We start from the raw sequence: 4691 nt of genomic DNA on the forward strand, positions 1-4691 counted from the left end.
AATTCATAAATACATTGTAAAAATATGTTGAAAATATGTTGAGGTAACCTTAAAAAGTGCTTCATATGCTAACATATATAAATGAACTTTTTAAATTCAAGTGAAAATGTTATTTAATCTGACTAGATGTGCCTGACAAACTAGGTTACACCAACGAAAGTAATTTAATAAATCCACTTTTTTGTTCATGTGTGATGTAATGTGTGAATTTTTTCTATGTTAAAATACTTTTTTTTTTTATCCCAGATTAATATGCTGAGACAATCGATCTGTAGGTTAATTTCCCTGAAAAGTGTAAACACTGCAGTTCTCTATTGTACATGTTTGTCTACCAATGGAAGACAAGGGAAGTGTTCAGAAGACCTGTTGAAAAAAGTGAAAGACCTTTTGAAGTCCTGTTTGAAAAGTCATTGTTTGGTGATGCTAGTGGAACAGAAATTACTTCACCTTTAAATCAATTCTTTTTGCCATTTTATCCACAGTCACATCTGCAACTCTTAGTAGTGGTTGTCATGTTGTTGTGAGTCTTTATTGGAGTCTCTACATTAGTTACATTAGTTACACTTCCTATTGCTTTTATAAAGCACTTAATACTTAAAGGGATAGTTCACCCAAAAATGAAAATTCTCTCATCATTTACTCACCCTCATGCCATCCCAGATGTGTATAACTTTCTTTCTTCTGCTGAACACAAAGATTTTTAGAAGAATATCTCAGCTCTGTAGGTCCATACAATGCAAGTGAATGGTGATCAGACATTTGAAGCTCCAAAAATAACATAAAGGCAGCATAAAAGTAATCCATCAGACTCCAGTGATTTAATATACAGTATGTCTTCTGATAGGTATCAGTATGTCATATGATAGGTGTGGGAGAGAAACAGCTTTTTTTTCCTTTTTTTTTTTTTTACCATAAATCTCCACTTTCACTTTTAAAATGTGAAAAAATGTGAAAGTGGAGATTTAAGGTAAAAAAAGTTAATATTGATCTTTGTAAATATTAATTTTTGTTGTATTTAAGTGAAAATTTTTATGTAGTTTCTCAGCCCTGTTGACAGCCCAGCGTAGTACTAAAGCCCAAAGTATACTTTGGTCAGACGTGGACACACAGGATACGTGATGCAAATCTCGTCATCAGCAGAGTGCATGAGCACTAAATGCATGCAGCCTGATTTTTCATTTTCATTTTTCATTTATCTAATGAACACGCAGAATGTGCATGTGCCTGGGGTTATTTGCACTAATTTTTGGGTCCACAAGGTGGCAACACTCACATTTTGAGCCGTTGCTGTCTCGATGAAGCGACAGATGAAGATGAATGATATAAAGTATTCATAATGATCATCCCTAAGTCCTATTCCCTTCTAAGTCTTTCCCATCCACTGTGAGAGCTTTGGAGGACTAAAAGGTGTGGAGCTCAAAAATAAGGGTCATTCGGAACTCACTTTTTAAGTCATTTTTATTGGACAGTCTGTTTGAAGCGATCTTACAGCATGGCTGTCATGATTGTTCTCCCCTCAAAGTGCCCTTCAGAGGGTGATTTATCCTGTTTGGATTGCAGGGGTAATCACCGCCAAACATCAGGAGATGACGGTAAAAACAACAACAGTGGATGTGCAAGTCAAGAGCGTGTGTGTGAGGAGGTCGGGAGATACCTGCATTTTTATAACTCAAGTCTGAAAGAATACAAAGACATCTTTATGGTTTTAAACTCCTGAAGAGAAAGTCGGGTGTCTCATAGCAGTCATAGTGCGCATGCACAAACCACCTGTGTATGCGCGTAGTTATTTAGAGTATACAACAGGCTCAACTGTTCAACTGTACGCAGACGCTTGGCATTTGCGTCAAAATGGGACTATACCTAGGGCTTAAGGTTAATAGTTGTTGGCTTCTCTTGATGCTGCATTGTGATATACAGCATAATTTTGTGTTATATCTATTATTACAGTATATTATGTATTTTGTCACAGATGGAGTGCTGTGTTGAGCAGTTAGCATCCAGGACTGATTTGATGTGCAAAATAAAGGTACACATGGCTCCTAATATACAGAGCATACGTACTGAACACATTTGTACACAAATGTAATGAGAAATCTGGTTGCTTGTTTGGCGTGATCAGCAGGACATGATCAAGTGAGGAATTCCCCCTATTAGTTAGCTGTTATAAAACAGATGATGCATGGATAGAGGAATCAAGCCTTCTGGACTTGTTCTCACACATTAATTTCCTCTAAAATTCTCACAAAGCAGAGGTCACAGCCAGTGGCATGCTGTCTTTAAATTTTCAGACAGACACTTCAGATGTCCATGTGTAAAGAAGAGGTTCTGATCCAGACGGCTACTGTACCTTCATTCCAAGACCATCATCATCGAATGACACTTTACATTGGGCCCAGGAAGAATTGAGATATATCCTTTGTAATTGTTTCCAGGAGAATCTGGAGAAAAATCCCCCAACTGTTACTGACAGCCAATGTCCAGCAAAGTCAAAAATAACACAGCTGTTTTGTTGTTTCGCTATATTTCACCATTTTGCCAACTTCAATCACATGCCCTCTCTCCAAACAAACCTGAACACATAAAATGATTGACAGGCAGATGTTTTTTTTTTTTTTTTTTCTGTGTGCCTAGTTTTCTGATTGGTTAAAAAATGTAGACCATTTATCTTCCTCTTTTTGCTTTTCAGATAGTCTGTTACAGAGACAGGTGTCCCAAATAGCACATGCACATCTCGGAATGTCTGGAAAGCATCACAATCTAATGTATATCTGATAAACATCTTAAAGGGATAGTTCACCCAAAAATGAAAATTCTCTCATCATTTACACACCCTCATGTCTGCTGATCACATCTGAAGAAAAATAGAAAAATATCTTAGCTCAGTAGGTCCTTAAAATGCAAGTGGATGGTGATCCAACCTTTGAATCTCCAAAAACAACAGACAGTTAGCATAAACATCATCCATACGACCCCACTGGTTAAATTAATGTCTTCTAAAGTGAAACAATTGCTTTTTCTGCGAAAAAGATCGCTTCCAGTCAACAGAAGTATACACGTGTGACGTAATCGTCACACCTGGAAGAGCAGCGCTATTTACAACTGAGTAGGAGGAACGCCAGGGCCGTGGGAAGATGATTTATGCTGGGGTTGCTGTAGTGGGAGGTGCATTTTTGCATGTACATGTAAAAAAAACTGTCAATTACAAAATGAAATAAAGAAATCAATTAATTAAAGATGAATAATACAATTATATTTGACTATGTCTAAAATTATTAGTTTAGATTACTTTTCACTTTACAGTGGCTGTCTCTTATCGTCAATTCGCACAGGATTAAGCGATTTCTATAGGTGTGTATACTGCTTTTACACTGCCGTTTCACATTGTTGATCTATGAGGAAATGTATTTAGCTGTGCTGATTAATTATGGAGAAAATATTAAACTTGTGCATAATAAGGGGGCCTGGGTAGTTCAGCGAGTATTGACACTGACTATCACCCCTGGAGTCACAAGTTTGAATCCAGGGCATGCTGAGTGACTCCAGCCAGATCTCCTAAGCAACCAAATTGGCCCGGTTGCTAGGGAGGGTAGAGTCGCATGGGTTAACCTTCTCGTGGTTGCTATAATGTGGTTCTTGCTCTTGGTGGGGCACGTGGTGAGTTGTGCGTGGATACTGCAGAGAATAGTGTGAAGCCTCCACATGCGTTACATCTCCATGGTAACGTGCTCAAAAAGCCACGTGATAAATAGGTGCCTCAAAATAGTCAAAATAGTCCAAACGGGGCTTGGCGTTCAGGGGTTGTTAAGATGAAGGCCCTCGTGATTTATAAATAATTATTCTACTGTATTCAGCCATGTCATGTTAATAATTTTGCATATTGTGGGGACTATGCAGTAAATTTTAATATTTTCAATGTAAAATCTGGGTTCACAAGCAAATAAAGTTGAGAGCCACGGATTTGCACAGTTAGGTTACATGTAAACTAGGACAGCAAAACAACTGTATGAGAAAACAAATCAAATCCAACCTTAGGAACAGAGAAAGAACAGACAAATACACACACACACACACACAAAATAAAAATCTGAAGTTATGGTTTGAGCAGAAAGCAGACACCCACTGACTCTCTGACACACACACACACACACACACACACACGTTGGTGCGGCTATCCTTATGAGGACTCTCCATAGACATAATGATTTTTATACTGACCTATAGATTCTATCCCCTACCCCTACCCCTAACCCTACCCCTAAGCCTAACCCTCACAAAATACTTTCTGCATTTTTACATTTTCAATAAAACATCGTTTAGCATGTTTTTTTAAGCTAGTTTAATTATGGGGACACTAGAAATGTCCTCATAAACCACAATTATTGCATAATACCCTTGTAATTACCAGTTTATAACCTAAAACATTTTCCTCGTAAACCACCCAAACCCACCCACCCACACACACACACACACACACACACACACACACACACACACACACAAACACACACACACACACACATGTTAACAAGGCATTAGTCAGAAGAGGATGGAAAGTGCTGTTAAAGATGAGTAAGGTTGAGAAGAAATAATTTTTTCACAACTAGAGGGGTTGTGACTCCTCCTACAGAGATGGTGGGCTGGTTTAAGAGCTAACAGACCCACTCAAATGTATGAGAGTGAAGTTACTCCTA

The sequence above is a fragment of the Myxocyprinus asiaticus genome, chromosome 18 (assembly GCF_019703515.2).
Source record: "Myxocyprinus asiaticus isolate MX2 ecotype Aquarium Trade chromosome 18, UBuf_Myxa_2, whole genome shotgun sequence".
NCBI lineage: Eukaryota > Metazoa > Chordata > Actinopteri > Cypriniformes > Catostomidae > Myxocyprinus > Myxocyprinus asiaticus.